Source organism: Stegostoma tigrinum, chromosome 19 (genome assembly GCF_030684315.1).
Source record: "Stegostoma tigrinum isolate sSteTig4 chromosome 19, sSteTig4.hap1, whole genome shotgun sequence".
In the NCBI taxonomy this organism is placed as follows: domain Eukaryota; kingdom Metazoa; phylum Chordata; class Chondrichthyes; order Orectolobiformes; family Stegostomatidae; genus Stegostoma; species Stegostoma tigrinum.
The window spans coordinates 8,436,807-8,453,778 of NC_081372.1; the positions used below are offsets into that span (position 1 = coordinate 8,436,807).

General features: G+C 47.4%; 1 protein-coding gene across 1 annotated transcript in view; it reads right to left on the reverse strand.

Annotated features, from left to right (window-relative positions):
• gdf5 (growth differentiation factor 5) overlaps positions 1-14,761 on the reverse strand; it is a 231,604-nt gene extending 216,843 nt beyond the window's left edge. The window contains exon 1 of the mRNA XM_048549700.2: positions 14,699-14,761. The gene's annotated coding sequence lies outside the window, so the exon portion shown is untranslated. The remainder of the gene's footprint in view (positions 1-14,698) is intronic.
• Between the last annotated feature and the right edge of the window lie 2,211 nt (positions 14,762-16,972).

The window sequence follows — 16,972 nt, forward strand, 5'->3', positions numbered from 1 at the left end:
GAAAAGTACAGCACAGTACAGGCCCTTCGGCCCATGATGTTGTGCCGTGGATTAGTCCTAATCCAAAACTAAAATAACCTAACCTACATTCCCCTCAATTCACTGCTGTCCACGTGTATGTCCAGCAGTCGCTTAAATGTCAGCTCATAGGATCCAAGAAAATTTTAGCAGGATAGAGGCAGGAAGGGTTTTCCCATTGGCTAGGGAGACAAAACCAGGGTCAATGAAGCTACAGGGAGGGAGGGGCATTCAGGACTGAGATGAGGAGAAATGTCTTCACCCAGAGAACGGTGAACCCGTGGAATCCTCTGTTACAGAAAGTGGTTGAGGCCAAAATATTGGACTCTTTCAGTAAGAAATTAGATACAGTTCTGAAGGCTAAAGGGATCAAAGGGTTTGGGGAGAAGCGGGAAAGGAGATTGAGTTCAATGATCAGCCATGATCGTATTGAACGCTGAAGCATGCTCAAAAGCCCGAATGGCATATTTCTGCTCCTGTTTTCCATTTATCCATCTCTCTTCTCCCAGCCCCTTTCTCATCACCCACCCGCATACACCTGCCCGACCCCATCTCTCACCTCCCAAACGACCCACGTCACCCATTACCCTCCTCAACATCGCCCAATCCACCCTCCTCCCACGTCCCATCTCATACGCCCATCCTCTCTCTCATTCCCATCCAACTCCCTCCCATCATCTTCTTCCAGCTTCCCACCAACCCATCCTCACCAACGACCCTTCAAAGTCAGCAGGAATGAGTCACAAGGTGGTGATCTGGCCAGCGACACTCACCATCCATGTGCAAATAAAAATGAATCTCCCACATTCATCACCTCTCCCTGTACTCCCCACTATGCTGCACCCCTCGTCCACTCCCCCACCCCTATCCTCATCCCCTCGGCCAACTGCTCTGACCTGCTCTGCCCAGCCACAAACATCAGGACAAAATGCAAAAGTTTCGACAGAAAACGCTGAGCCGTAAATTACGATTAAATTAAAGTTACATCAGCCTATGTGCACCCTAACCAGCCATCTGTGTTGATTTATTTTTCCTTCCTGCCCTCTAGACCACACCACAGAAAGAGGAGCAGTTTGAGAAAGGCTTACAGGTGTTCTGCTGATATTAGCCCAGTCTCGGAAACTGCTGAGTTTAACTGGAGCCTGAGCTCAATTTCAATCATAGCATTAACAGGGGAACTACAGATTGTCTCATACATTATCCACAATCACTCTGGGAATCCCCCTTCCATCACTGTCAAAATGAGGGATGTCAGACTAAAACCTCCAGCAGAAACGCCCAGGGAGCATGGCATTATTTTTACTTCAAACTCTTTCTCTAAGACATTAGCCCCAGAACCAAGACTAGTATTTGCTACCCCTGTGAAGGTGGCAATGAACTGCCTTCTTGAACTGTCAGTAAGACCAGAAGACATAGGAGTGGAAGTAAGGCCATTCGGCCCATCGAGTCCACTCCGCCATTTAATCATGGCTGATGGGCATTTCAACTCCACTTCCCTGCACTCTCCCCGTAGCCCTTAATTCCTTGCGAGATCAAGAATTTATCAATCTCTGCCTTGAAGGCATCCAACATCCCAGCCTCCACTACACTCCATGGCAATGAATTCCACAAGCCCACCACTCTCTGGCTGAAGAAATGTCTCCTTATTTCCGTTTTAAATTTACCCCCTCTAATTCTAAGGCTGTGCCCACGGGTCCTAGTCTCCCCGCCTAACAGAAACAACTTCCCAGCGTCCATCCTTTCTAAGCCGTACATTATCTTGTAAGTTTCTTTTAGATCTCCCCTCAACCTTCTAAACTCTAATGAATACAATCCCAGGATGCTCAGCCATTCATCATGCATTAAACCTACCATTCCAGGGATCATCCATGTGAATCTCCGCTGGACACGCTCCAGGGCCAGTATGTCCTTCCTGAGGTGTGGGGCCCTAAACTGGACAAAGTATTCTACATGGGGCCTAACTAGAGCTTTATAAAGTCTCAGAAGCACATCGCTGCTTTTATATTCCAATCCTCTTGAGATAAACGACAACATTACATTTACTTTCTTAATCACAGACTCTACCTGCAAGTTAACTTTTAGAGAATCCTGGACCAACACTCCCAGAACCCTTTGTACTTCTGCTTTACGAATTTTCTCACCGTTTAGAAAATAGTCCATGCCTGTATTCTTTTTTCCAAAGTGCAAAACCTCGCATTTACTCACATTGAATTTCATCAGCCATTTCCTGGACCACTCTCCTAAACTGTCTAAATCTTTCTGCAGCCTCCCCACCTCCTCAGTACTACCTGCCTGCCCACCTAACTTCGTAACATCGGCAAACTTCACCAGAATGCCCCCAGTCCCTTCATCCAGATCATTAATATACAAGATGAACAGCTGCGGACCCAACACTGAGCCCTGCTGGACACCACTCGTCACCAGTTGCCATTCCGAAAAAGAGCCTTTTGTCCCAACTCTCTGCCTTCTGTCAAACAGCCAATCCTCAGTCCAAGCCAATAGCTCACCTCGAACACCATGGGCCCTCACCTTACTCGCAGCCTCCTGTGAGGCACCTTATCAAAGGCCTTTTGGAAGTCTAGAGAGATTACACCCACTGGGTTTCCCTGGTCTAACCTACTTGTTACCTCTTCAAAGAGTTCTAACAGGTTTGTCAGGCATGACCTGCCCTTACTAAATTCATGCTGACTTGTTCTAATCTGACCCCGCACTTCCAAGAATTTAGTATCAACATAATCCAACTAAGTAGCTGACCAGAGATAATGGAAACTGCAAATGCTGGAGAATCCGTCGTAAGAAAGTGTGAAGCTGGATGAACACAGCAGGCGAAGCAGCATCTTAGGGGCACAAAAGCTGACATTTTGACCTCTCTGATGAAGGCTCTAGGGCTGAAACATCAGCTTTTGTGCTCCCAAGATGATGCTTGGCCTGCTGTGTTCATGCAGCTTCACACTTTGTTATCTAAGTAACTGACTAGGCCACGTCAGGGGGCAGTGAAATAGTGTGTCACCTTGTTGTGGGACTGGAGTCACAAATAGGCCCAGACTGGGTAGGGACAGAATTTTTCCTTCCCTGAAGGACATGAATGAACCAGTTGGCTCAATTTCATTGCTGGTCTGACAGCTCCACAATCTCTTTTACGTACCTCACTTTTGTACTTTTTGCAAGATTTTGTTTCTAAATTGAACAAAATTCTCAAAATAGTTTAGAATCTGAAGATGATAGAGCGTATCAACTTCTGGTGCCTATGTCAGATCTTTGATGCAATCGTTTATTGAGTTTCACTCCCCTGCTCCCACTCCACTAACTAAATTATTTCATTTTGCATTTTTACCCAATTCTTTTCTGAAAATTTCTATTTTTGCTTCCCTTATCCTTTTCAGGCAATGTGTTGCAGATCAAACAGCTCACTGCTTGAAAGTCTGTATTTATATCTAACGATGACCATGAAAGTATTGTCAACTGTACAAGAAATTCCATCTGATTCACTCATGTGTCTTAGAGTCATAGAGTAGTACACACGGAAGCAGACCCTTTGGCCCAACTTGCCCATACCAACCAGATATCCTAAATTAATTTAGTCCCATTTGCCAGCATTTAGCCCAGATCCCTCTAAACTCTTCCTATCGCCATACTCAGCCCACTGCCTTTTAAATGTTGTAACTGTACCAGCCTCCACCGCTTCCTCTGGCAGCTTATTCCATGCATGCACCACCCTCTGCATGAAAAATTCACCCCTTAGGTCCCTTTTAAATCTTTCCCCTCTCACCTTAAACCTACACCCTCTAGGTTTGGACTCCCTACCCTGGGGGAAATGATATTGACTATTCATCCGATCATACCCCTCATGATTTTATAAGCCTCTATGAGGTTAGCCCTCAGCCTCCAATGCCCCAGGGAAAATAGCCCCAGTCTATTCAGCCTCTCCCTATAACTCAAACCCTCCAAACCCAGCAAAATCTTTACTAAAACCTTTCAAGTTTAATAACAATTTTCCTATAGCAGGGAGGCCTGAAGGAAGGAAATCTGTCGTCCTCCCCCAGTCTGGTGTTTCGAGGAAGGGTCACCGGACCTGAAAGATTAACCCCGAAAAGTTTGTCTTCACAGATGCTGCCAGACCTGCTGAGCTTTCCCGACAGCTCCTGTTTTGGCCTGTATGTGACTTCAGACTCATGGCAATGTTGGTGACCCTGAAACATCCTCAGCGAGCCATTCAGTTTTATCCACGGGTAACCGGGGATGGGCAATAAACCCAGTCATAGAATCATACAACATGGAAACAGGCCCTTCGGCCCGGTGCCCAATTCTGCGGTGCTTTTGGTAAGTATCTAAAATTAACTCAGTTAAATCTGTGTCGTCTGTTCACTGACCTATTTATGGACTAAACAAAAAAAATTGAAAGAACTATAGATGCTGTAAATCAGGAACAAAAACAGAAATTGCTGGAAAAGCTCAGCACTTTTCATGTCCAGCGACTGAAGGTGGGTCACTGGAACCGAAACGTTAACTCTGAGTTCTCTCCATGGATGCTGCCAGACCTGCTGAGCTTTTCCAGCAATTTCCATTGCTGTTTCTTTTGTACTGGAAACAGTTTCTCCATATTGACTCTGTCAAAGCCCTTTATAGCTTTAAAATATCACGATTAATTCTCTCTTTCAGCTTCTCAGCTCTAAGGAGCATAGTCCCGGGATTCTGGAATACCTCCACATCACTGGAGTGCCTCATCTCTGGAACCTTTCCCATTATTCTTTCCAGCGCTATCCCCCCCCAGGGTTTAACCTAGCCTCCCAGTCTAGGGGACCAATGCACCCTGACTGGTAAAGCATGCGCTTGGCTAAGGCTTTTAGAAGAGATTTACAGCAAAAATAACAGTGCCTTCAAGGCAAGATCTGGGAAAATATGGATAAAAGATTTCCTACTACCCCCCACCACCAATCCTGCCCACATCCATCTCATTTTCACTCTGTGCAGTATTCCCAACTCATCCCATCTTCACCCCCCACCACTGTCTCTCTGTATAAACCCCTCCTCCAGTACCAGACCCCCATGTGAGCAAACTAACTCTTCAGTATAACCATGATTGTGTGCCCACTGCTATAAAATCAGTTGCATCATCAATATCCACCTTATGTTTCCATTAAATCATTTCTAAAACCTGGGAACAATTATGTAACTCCATTAGCTTTTCAAGTCAATTACTACTTGGTCTTTTTGTTTCCCAGTTCTCTCCCTTGCTTCCAAAAGGCAGACCACCCCCCACCTTCCCCATATCCTAGATTCTAACAATATTCAACAAACACTCCTTCCTGTGAGCCAAGGCTGTGAATGTCAGAAGGCTGTTCGCTGTTTGAAGCCTCACAGTCGATTTCTGCTTTCCCACCTTCCTCCCCCACCCCTCCCAATGTGCTGTTGACATTCTGTGCAGCTGGAGCCTTGACTAAGGATCAGGAGAAACATAGAAAATGGCGTCAGGAGCAGGCCATTCAGCCCTCCAAGACAGCTCTATCGTTCTATAGTGTCATGGTTACTCAGCCAGCTCAATGCCCTGTTCTCTTTTCTCCTCACACCCTTGATCCCTTTAGCCCTAAGAACTGTATCGAACTTCATCTTGAAAGCATTCAAAGTTTCGGCCTCAACAGGTTTCTGTGGCAGAGAATTCCACAGGGTCCCCATTCTCTGGATGAAGAAATTTCTCCTCATCTCAGTCCTAAATGGCCCACCCTGTATTCTTTGACTGTGATGCCCTAGTTTTGGATTCCCCGGTCATTGGGAACATCCTTCCTGTGATTACACTGTGCAGCCCTGTTAGAATTTTATAGGTTTCAATGAGATCAATCATCCATCAACCTTCTCAATCAATCTCAACCTTCTTAACTCTGGTGAAGACTGTCCTAAGTGATCCAGTCTCTCTTCATTCGTCAGTCCTGCATTCCAGGAATCACTCTGTTAACCCTTTGCTTCACTCCCTCCATTGCCAGAACATCCCTCATCAGATAGAGAGACCAAAGCTGCACACGATATTCCAGATATGATCTCATCAAGGCTCTGTACACAGGCATCTTCTATAGTTCCCCCTCCAGGAGAGGAATTGCAGCAGTGTTTCGGTGGCGTTGGGATGTGAGAAGGCTGGTGTGAGAAAGTGGTGTTGCATGGTCTTTATCTCCACCCATTGCCCCATTTTACACGTGGCAGCTAGTATCACAGATGACATTGCTGCTCAGGGACCAATCAAACTCCTTGAGCCAGGGCTTCCCAAATTGTGGGTCATGATCTCCCAACAGGTCAACAGCCTAAATTTTGGGATCGTGAGTTCTGAGGCAGTAATGACTGGGGGAGCTCCAAGTTGTTTTTTCAAATTATTGGGGGTGGTCCAACTGCTGAATCCAGGAGACCTGAATACTGGCCTGGAAAACTCAATGTAGAATTCTTCTGAAGCTACACTGGCCCCATCCCCCAGCTCTTCCTCCGTTACATCGAAGACTATTTCGGCGCCACCTCGTGCTCCCACAAGGACCTCAAACAGTTCATCCACTTCACCGACACCTTCCTACCCAATCTTAAGTTCACCTGGACCATCTCAGATACCTCTCTCTTTCCTGGACCTCTCTGTTTCCATCTCTGGTAACCACTTGGAAAACTATATCCATTTCAAGCCCACAGACTCCCACAGCTATCTAGAATATACCTCCTCCCACCCACCTTCCTGCAAAAAGGTCATCTCCTATTCCCAATTCCTTCGTCTCCACTGCATCTGCTCCCAGGAAGAGGCATTCCATTCCCGTACATCTTAGATGTCCTTGTTTTTCAAGGACCGTAACTTCCACGCTGTCAGTGGTTGAAAATGCCCTCGACCGTGTCTCTCGTGTTTCCCGCAACTTATCCCTCACACCCCGTCCCCATAATATCAACCAAAACAGAATCCCCCTCCCCTCACGGATCGCCCCACCAACGTCCGGATTCAACGCATCATCCTCCGCCATCTGCAAGCTGACCCCACCACCCAAGACATTTTTCCCTCCCCACCCTTATCTGCTTTCCAGAGGGACCACTCTCTCCGTGACTCCCTTGTCCGCTCCACACTCCCCTCCAGCCCCACCACACCTGGCACTTTTCCCTGCAACCGCAGGAAGTGCTACACTTGCCCCCACACCTCCTCCTTCACCCCCATCCCAAGCCCCAAGAAAACCTTCCACATCAAACAGATGTTCACATACACATGTGCCAATGTGGTATACTGTATTCATTGTACCCGGTGTGCCCTCCCCTACATTGGGCAAACCAAACAGAGGCTTGGAAACCGCTTTGCAGAACACCTCCGCTCAGTTCGCAACAAACAACTGCACCTCCCAGTCGCAAACCATTTCCACTCCCCCTCCCATTCTCTTGATGACATGTCCATCATGGGCCTCCTGCAGTGCCACAAAGATGCCACCGGAAGGTTACAGGAACAGCAACTCATATTCCGCTTGGGAACCCTGCAGCCCAATGATATCAATGTGGACTTGACAAACTTCAAAATCTCCCCTCCCCCCACTGCATCCCAAAACCAGAGAGTTTAGGCCCTAAAGTTATTGAACTCAATATTGAGTCCGGAGGGCTGTAGGGTCCCCAAGCGGAAAATGAGGTGTTGTTCCTCCAGCCTGTGTTGGGCTTCACTAGAACACTGCAGCAAGCCAGAGACAGAGATGTTGGCCAGGGAGTTGTTGAGTTTAATAAATTTAGGATCTAAACTCTCCCATGTCCTAGCACCAGGCCTTGTTACCACGTAGCCTGCCATTCCACACCCCCTGTTGTTAGTCACTATCAATTCCCATTATCAACTATTCACCCTGATCGTTAGCAACTCCTTTGTCTGTCCAACTGTCTTTCTCTCTCTTTGGGCTCTATCCTATCGTTTACTCCCTATCCCACCCACCCCCCTATTTTCTGCATAGAAACTGACATTTTCCCACCCACCGTCAGTTCTGAGGAAGGGACACCGGACCCGAAACGTTAACTTTGTTTTCTCCTTCACAGATGCTGCCAGACCTGCTGAGCTCTTCCAGCAATTTCCATTTTTGTTGCTAATTGTCAAGTCTATTTACCTGCCTTTTCCCTCAAACACTTGATTCCCTTCCTGATTAAAAGTGTGTCTATGTCAGGCTTGAGTATACTTTAAAGACTTTCTGAGGTACAGTTACTGTGGAACTGAATCCAACATGACCATCTATTTGCATACAACAAGCTCCGACACACAGCAATGGCATTAGGGACAAAACCATCTCATTTCACTGGTGAAGGGATATATTTGGGCCAAGATACAAGGAGAACTGTCCTGAACTTTAAACTCATGATAGCTTCATACAACATAAAACAGGTCCTCCAGGCCACCCTGTCTATGCCAAACAATGAACACCAAACTATACTAATGCCAATTGCCTGCACTTGTCCATGCCCAGGTGTATTAAGTGCTCAACCAGGTGCTTCTTAAATGTTGTGTGAATACCTGCTTCCACCAATCTCTCAGGCAGCATGTTCCATACTTTTATCGCCCTCTGGGTGAAAACCTTTTTCCTCAGATCTGCTCTAATTTACTTGCTTATGTCATACACCTTAAACTCGTGCCCTTTTGACTTAGTCTGAGGGCAGAGTATAGTATGGATCTGCCACAGCCACCGAAGAGAGGGCGTACGGTCTCAGTTTGACATCTCATCTGAAAGGTGACATCGCTGACTGTGTGGCGTTCCGCAATGTACATGAGATCACCAATGCGTGTAATATGGCTTTATTTTCATTTTTGCTTTGATTTTTAAAATTCTTATCTTTGATGCCAAATCCCTCAGCCCTCCATATCTCTGTAATCTCCTCCAGCCCCATAACCCTCTCAGGTGTCTGCACTCCTCCACTTACTTCGTCTTGTGCATGCCCTGTCCTAATGGCCCCACCATTGGCAGCCGTGCCTTCGTTTGCCAAGGATGTTCTCTCCACACCTCTCTTTACAGCACTCCCTAGAGCCTACCTCCTTGACCAAACTTCTAGTCATCTGACCTAACACCTCCTCACATTTTTTTACTCATGCACGCTAGCTAGGCCAGTATTTATCGCTCGTCCCTAACTGGTGACAGAGGGCAGTTGAGAGTCAAATGCATTGCTGTGAGCCTGGAGTCACATGCAGGCCAGGCTGTGTAAGGATGGCAGATTTTGTTTCCTTCAGTGAACGAAATTTTTATAACAATTGGCAGTAGATTAGGTTTCTGTTTATCTTTTATCGAATTCAAATCTCACCATCTGCCACGTTGGGATTTAAAACCCATGTACTCAGAACACCTTAGCCTGCAGTTCTAGGTTACTATAAGTACAGCACCACTGCCTTATCTGGCTCCGTGTCAAATTTTACTTTATTAGCTCCTACGAAGTGCCATGAAGCATTTTCTTACACTAAAGGTGCCACACGAATGAGTGTTGTTGTTGAATGCGTGTTATTACTATGTGCCAGCTCAGATACTAAAAGCTGACCTCAGCAAGCTTCGGGCTCAGTGATGAGCAGAGCCTATGTTTAGTACATCCCTTCAACACCAGCGGGGACTTCCCACCTTCCATTTCATCAGGCAGTTAGTCAAAGGTGAGTGATGCCCACGTGGAAACTGAAATGAGACATCTTACATTAGAAGTGCCAATGCCAGCAGTTTCCACAGAAACCGCCACAGTCCGCCTGGGAAAAATTTATCAGCTCAAGGAGCAGAACTGAGAAACCTTCCACCCACAGTGGACACAGAGGCACCATTAACGCAGGGCACTTTCCCTCTGTCTCCTGTACAACCATGCAACAAACAGACTCACCACTAATGCATAATGAGTGCACAAATACTCCCATCTACATGTGTACAAACTCATCGGCAACTATACTCACATGCTCCTGTGTAACACACATTTACAGATGAGCTCTGTCTTACACACTGATACAGGTGTGCACATACATCCATGTATCAAACTCTAGGCTAGTGTCACTCACTTACAATGGTCAATATATTATCTGCCCTCAACCACCTCATCTCTACTTCCTCCTTCTCTACTTTCCCACACCTTCCTTTTCCTTCTCTCATCCACCCTCACTCCTCCATCTCCTTCTCGTCAAATCTTCACCACCACACCCACTACCTTTTCTTTCCCTTGCACCTTCTCTCCCCTTCTCTATCGCCCCATTCCTCACCCCCATCACTTCTTTCCTTCTTCTACCAAATTCCAGCCCCCTCTCTCTTAGAATCATAGAGTCATACCAAATAGAAACAGACCCTTCAGCCCAACCCAACCATACCAACCTGCCCCAAGCTAAATTAGTCACATTTGCCTGTGTTTGGCCCAAAGCCCTCTAAACCTGTCCTTTCATATACCTGAGATAATGGGAACTGCAGATGCTGGAGAATTCCAAGATAATAAAATGTGAGGCTGGATGAACACAGCAGGCCAAGCAGGAGCACAAAAGCTGACGTTTCGGGCCTAGACCCTTCATCTAGGATGGGGAGAGGGAACTGGAATAAATAGGGAGAGAGGGGGAGGCGGACCGAAGATGGAGAGTAAAGAAGATAGGTGGAGAGAGTATAGGTGGGGAGGTAGGGAGGGGATAGGTCAGTCCAGGGAAGACGGACAGGTCAAGGAGGTGGGATGAGGTTAGTAGGTAGATGGGGGTGCGGCTTGGGGTGGGAGGAAGGGATGGGTGAGAGGAAGAACCGGTTAGGGAGGCAGAGACAGGTTGGACTGGTTTTGGGATGCAGTGGGTTGGGGGGGAAGAGCTGGGCTGGTTGTGTGGCGCAGTCGGGGGAGGGGACGAACTAGGCTGGTTTAGGGATGCAGTAGGGGAAGGGGAGATTTTGAAACTGGTGAAGTCCACATTGATACCATATGGCTGCAGGGTTCCCAGGCGGAATACGAGTTGCTGTTCCTGCAACCTTCGGGTGGCATCATTGTGGCAGTGCAGGAGGCCCATGATGGACATGTCATCTAGAGAATGGGAGGGGGAGTGGAAATGGTTTGCGACTGGGAGGTGCAGTTGTTTGTTGCGAACTGAGCGGAGGTGTTCTGCAAAGCGGTCCCCAAGCCTCCGCTTGGTTTCCCCAATGTAGAGAAAGCCGCACCGGGTACAGTGGATGCAGTATACCACATTGGCAGATGTGCAGGTGAACCTCTGCTTAATGTGGAATGTCATCTTGGGGCCTGGGATAGGGGTGAGGGAGGAGGTGTGGGGGCAAGTGTAGCATTTCCTGCGGTTGCAGGGGAAGGTGCCGGGTGTGGTGGGGTTGGAGGGCAGTGTGGAGTGAACAAGGGAGTCACGGAGAGAGTGGTCTCTCCGGAAAGCAGACAGGGGAGGGGATGGAAAAATGTCTTGGGTGGTGGGGTCGGATTGTAGATGGCGGAAGTGTCGGAGGATGATGCGTTGTATCCGGAGGTTGGAAGGGCGGTGTGTGAGAACGAGGGGGATCCTCTTAGGGCAGTTGTGGCGGGGGCGGGGTGTGAGGGATGTGTTGCGGGAAATACGGGAGACGCGGTCAAGGGCGTTCTCTCTGTAGGTTATGTGGAACAGTCCCTCTTCCGCACCTACACAGGCCCCAAACCCCACCTCTTCCTCCGGTACATTGATGACGGTATCGGCGCCGCCTCTTGCTCCCCAGAGGAGCTCGAACAGTTCATCCACTTCACCAACACCTTCCACCCCAACCTTCAGTTCACCTGGGCCATCTCCAGCACATCCCTCACCTTCCTGGACCTCTCAGTCTCCATCTCAGGCAACCAGCTTGTAACTGATGTCCATTTCAAGCACACCGACTCCCACAGCTACCTAGAATACACCTCCTCCCACCCACCCTCCTGCAAAAATTCCATCCCCTATTCCCAATTCCTCCGCCTCCGCTGCATCTGCTCCCACGATAAGACATTCCACTCCCGCACATCCCAGATGTCCAAGTTCTTTAAGGACCGCAACTTTCCCCCCACAGTTATCGAGAACGCCCTTGATCGCGTCTCCCGTATTTCCCGCAACACATCCCTCACACCCCGCCCCCGCCACAGCCGCCCTAAGAGGATCCCCCTCGTTCTCACACACCACCCTACCAACCTCCGGATACAACGCATCATCCTCCGACACTTCCGCCATTTACAATCCGACCCCACCACCCAAGACATTTTTCCATCCCCTCCCTTGTCTGCTTTCCGGAGAGACCACTCTCTCCGTGACTCCCTTGTTCGCTCCACACTGCCCTCCAACCCCACCACACCCGGCACCTTCCCCTGCAACCGCAGGAAATGCTACACTTGTCCCCACACCTCCTCCCTCACCCCTATCCCAGGCCCCAAGATGACATTCCACATTAAGCAGAGGTTCACCTGCACATCTGCCAATGTGGTATACTGCATCCACTGTACCCAGTGCGGCTTCCTCTACATTGGGGAAACCAAGCTGAGGCTTGGGGACAGCTTTGCAGAACACCTCCGCTCAGTTCGCAACAAACAACTGCACCTCCCAGTCGCAAACCATTTCCACTCCCCCTCCCATTCTCTAGATGACATGTCCATCATGGGCCTCCTGCACTGCCACAATGATGCCACCCGAAGGTTGCAGGAACAGCAACTCATATTCCGCCTGGGAACCCTGCAGCCATATGGTATCAATGTGGACTTCACCAGTTTCAAAATCTCCCCTTCCCCTACTGCATCCCTAAACCAGCCTAGTTCGTCCTCTCCCCCGACTGCACCACACAACCAGCCCAGCTCTTCCCCCCCACCCACTGCATCCCAAAACCAGTCCAACCTGTCTCTGCCTCCCTAACCGGTTCTTCCTCTCACCCATCCCTTCCTCCCACCCCAAGCCGCACCCCCAGCTACCTACTAACCTCATCCCACCTCCTTGACCTGTCCGTCTTCCCTGGACTGACCTATCCCCTCCCTACCTCCCCACCTATCTTCTTTACTCTCCATCTTCGGTCCGCCTCCCCCTCTCTCCCTATTTATTCCAGTTCCCTCTCCCCATCCCCCTCTCTGATGAAGGGTCTAGGCCCGAAACGTCAGCTTTTGAGCTCCTGAGATGCTGCTTGGCCTGCTGTGTTCATCCAGCCTCACATTTTATTATCTTTCATATACCTGTCCAAATGTTTACTAAATGTTATAATTGTACCAACCTCCACCACTTCCTCTGGCAGTTCAGTCCATGCACACACCAGCCTCAGCGTGACAAGATTGCCCCTCAAGTCCCTTTGAAATCTTTCCCCGCTCTCCTTAAACCTGTGCCCTCTAGTTTTGGACTCCCCTACCCTGGGAAAAAGACTTTGACTATTCACCTTATCTATGCCCGTCATGATTTTATATACCTCTATAAGGTTGCACTTCAGCTGCCTATGTTCCAGGGAGAAAGGTCCCAGACTGTCGATCCTTTCCTTATAACTCAAACCCTCCAAGTCTCAGTAACATCCTTGTAAATCTTTTCATACTCTTTCCAGCTTAATAACATCCTTCCAATAGCAGGGTGATCTAATTGTACACAGTACTCCAAATGTGGCCTTACCAATGTCATGTACAGCTGTAACATGATGTCCCAATGACAGTCAAATGTTGTGACCAATGAAGACAAGCGTGCTAAATATGTTCTTCACCACCCTGTTTCCCTGGTGATGCCACTTTTAAGGAACTATGGACCTGCACCTCTAGGTCCCTCAGTTTGACAACACTCTACACTGCCCTGCCATTAACTGTGTAAGTCCTGCCAGTTTGTCTTACCAAATGCAATACCTCACATTTATCTAAATTAAACTCCATCTTTCCCATCTCCACCACACTCTGCCTTCTCCATCCCTTTCACTCTCACCAATTCCATTTTCTCCCACCCATCCCTTCTGTCTTTTGCACTACTTACTCATGCCCCGTCTCTCCTCCCCTTCTCCTCTACCCTCTCTCCTTTCCCTCCTCCAGCTCCCCTCCACTTTATCGCCATTCCCACTCTCACCCTCACCCCTCTGTTCTCACTCTCCCCCTCACCCCCTTTCTCATTTCCCCTCTCCTGCATGCCCCAACTTCTCTCTGTCTATGCCTATCTCTGCCTCACTTCCTCCCTCTTATTCTGTGCCTCAATCCTCCCCCATCTCTCTCAACTTGCTTTGCTGCAACTTTCAGAAACATTTACTGAACTTTTGTAATGTATTTGCAGCATGACCTATCAGAACTTTTCCTTTCAGTTCAAAATGTCACCCTGAGAAATGTTGAGGTGGTGAAACTTCACTCTGTCAGACACACACACACACACACACACACACACACACACACACAGACACACACAGACACACACACACACACACACACACACACACACACACACACACACACACAAAGGGGGGAAAAAAGCAAAGAATCAAACTAAAAAAGCGGAAATTCACTTTTGGATTTAGAAAAAGAAACTCTTGTGGAAGTCTAGCACACTGCTGACAGGTAGAAGCTGAAACAAAAAGTTAACCACTACTACTCTGAATATCCAAACCCTACCCTGCTCTCACCTGATGGAGCACAATCTGAGTCATTTATTGGAAAACACGTTTACACAATTAAAGGTTGCTGGAACATTTCAAGCAAATAAGCTGGAATTTCGGGATGAGCTAAATATTTCCCTTGTGTATCATAGAAATTACTGTTTGAAGCATTCAATTATTAACCTCTTTCTTACCTGGGATAGAATATAGTCAAGTCTCAATGCAGTGACCTCCTGTATGTGAGTGGCCTGAGACTGTGCGTGTTAGTATTTGTGTATAAAGTGAGTTGCCACTACATCATATTCAAATGAATTATTTTGTTTATTTGCAAGATAAGTTTGATCGACGAGTGTGAATAGTTAGTGCTCGCACCCCAGTGACTCAGCAGTCAGTGCTAACCAGGCTCAGTTGGTAACATTCACCCTCTCACATCCCCATCACAGGTTTGTGGGTCACAGATTCACTGATATGCTATGGTGCACAAGGGGGCTACACAGCCCATCCACTAGTTCTCCAAATGAGCATCATTAGAATCATAGAATATAATGCGTGGAAGCAGGCTATTTGGCCCATCGTGTCTTCACCAAGCCTCAAATGAGCATCCCACCCAGACCTACCCCTCCCTGTTACTCTGCATTTCCCATGGCCAAGCCATCTACCCTGTATATCTTTGGATTTTGGGTGGAAATCCATGCTGACGAGGGGAGAACAGGCAAACTTCACACAGAGAGTCACCCAAGTGTGGGATTGAACCCGGGTCCCTGGTGCTGTGAAGCAGCAGTGTTAACCATTGAGCCACTGCATCACCCCTATTTTGGCAACTCAGTTTCAACTCTCCGAGGGAAACAGCCCCAACCCATCCAAACTTTCGTCATCACTGAGTCTCTCATCTCTGGAACAATTCTTGTAAACGTCTTCTGTACTCTTTCCAATTAGACCACTAACATGCAATCTGTGCACACCAGGAAGGCAGACTGTGAACAACATGGACCTTGATCTTTTATGATTTGGTGATTCTTACGATTTCTCAATTCTGGTGTAAGGTTGCAGACCTGCGGCTGAGCTCAGTTAGTTGGAAGGCTGATTTGCAATAGAAACAAAAGCATGGGTTCAATTCCTACAGAGCTTGAGGTTACCATGAAGGACTCTCCTTCTCCACCTCCTCCCTCACCCTGACACATGGTGACCCTCAGATTAAATGAGCACCAGACCTCTCCTTCTCTCTCTCTAATAAGAAGCCCTCTGGGCCTATGGTTACTTTGTATAGCAATATACAAATTCAGAGGAGACCATTCAGCCCCTCAAGCCTACTCTTGCATTTGATAGAATCATGGTTATTCTGTTTGTGACATTGACACTGATTTCTCTTCCAACTGACTTCACCCCCACCCTTAACTCCTACTCCCACATCCTTAGAATCCCTTAATATCAAGAATTTATCTAAATCTTTCTTTAAAAATATTCAATCACTCCCTTTAACTACCTCTGTGGAAGAGTTCCAAAGACTGATGACTCTGAGGTAACAAATTCCTCCTCATCTCCCTCTTAACTTGGAGGGTCCTTGGTTCTAGTCTACATCACAAGGGGGAATCCTCCTCTCAATATCAAACAAAAACAGCAAAAGAACTGCAGATGCTGGAAATCAGTAACAGAAATGGTTGGGAAAACCAAGCTGGTCTGGCAGCATCTGTAGAGAGAAAGCAGAAAAACAGAACCATTCTGAGGAAATGGACCTGAAACATTAACTCTGATTTCTGCCCATGGATGCTCCTGACTTGCTGAGTTTCCCCAGAATTTTTTTGTTTCTGTTTCTGATCCTCTCAGTATTCACCCTGTCAAGTCCCCTCAGGGCCTTATATGTTTTCAATTAGATCATTTCTCATTCTTCTCAACTCCAGTAGATATGGAACATAGAACATTACGGTGCAGCACAGGCCCTTCGGCCCTCAATGTTGTGCCGCCCTGTGAAACCAATCTGAAGCCCATCTAACCTACACTATCCCATTATCATCCATATGTTTATCCAATGACCATTTAAATACACCCAGCCTGTCACATTATTCTTGCTTCTCTCTCCACCATTGCTGCCAGATTGCTGCCAAATGTTTCTGCATTTGATATTTTACTTTCAAATTTCCAGCATCTGCAGATATTTGCTTGTATAACGTTTAATGTCACCCTTAGACCTTCTGTTGAACATTTTATCCCAGATCATCATACACCCTCTCTCTGTCTAACAGTCTATTCTACAGAAAGAAAAGGGTTTGCATTTCAATAGCACTTTTCCGAGCCTCTGAACATCTCAGACGTCGTTACGGCTAATAGATTATTTCACGGTAGCGTAACATAATGTAGAAAACACAGCAGCCAATTTGCTCACAGAAGGCTCCCACAGACAATCAAGTAATCATTTATATAAATGATTTAGATCAGAATGTAAGGAGGCATACTCATTAAATTTGTGGATG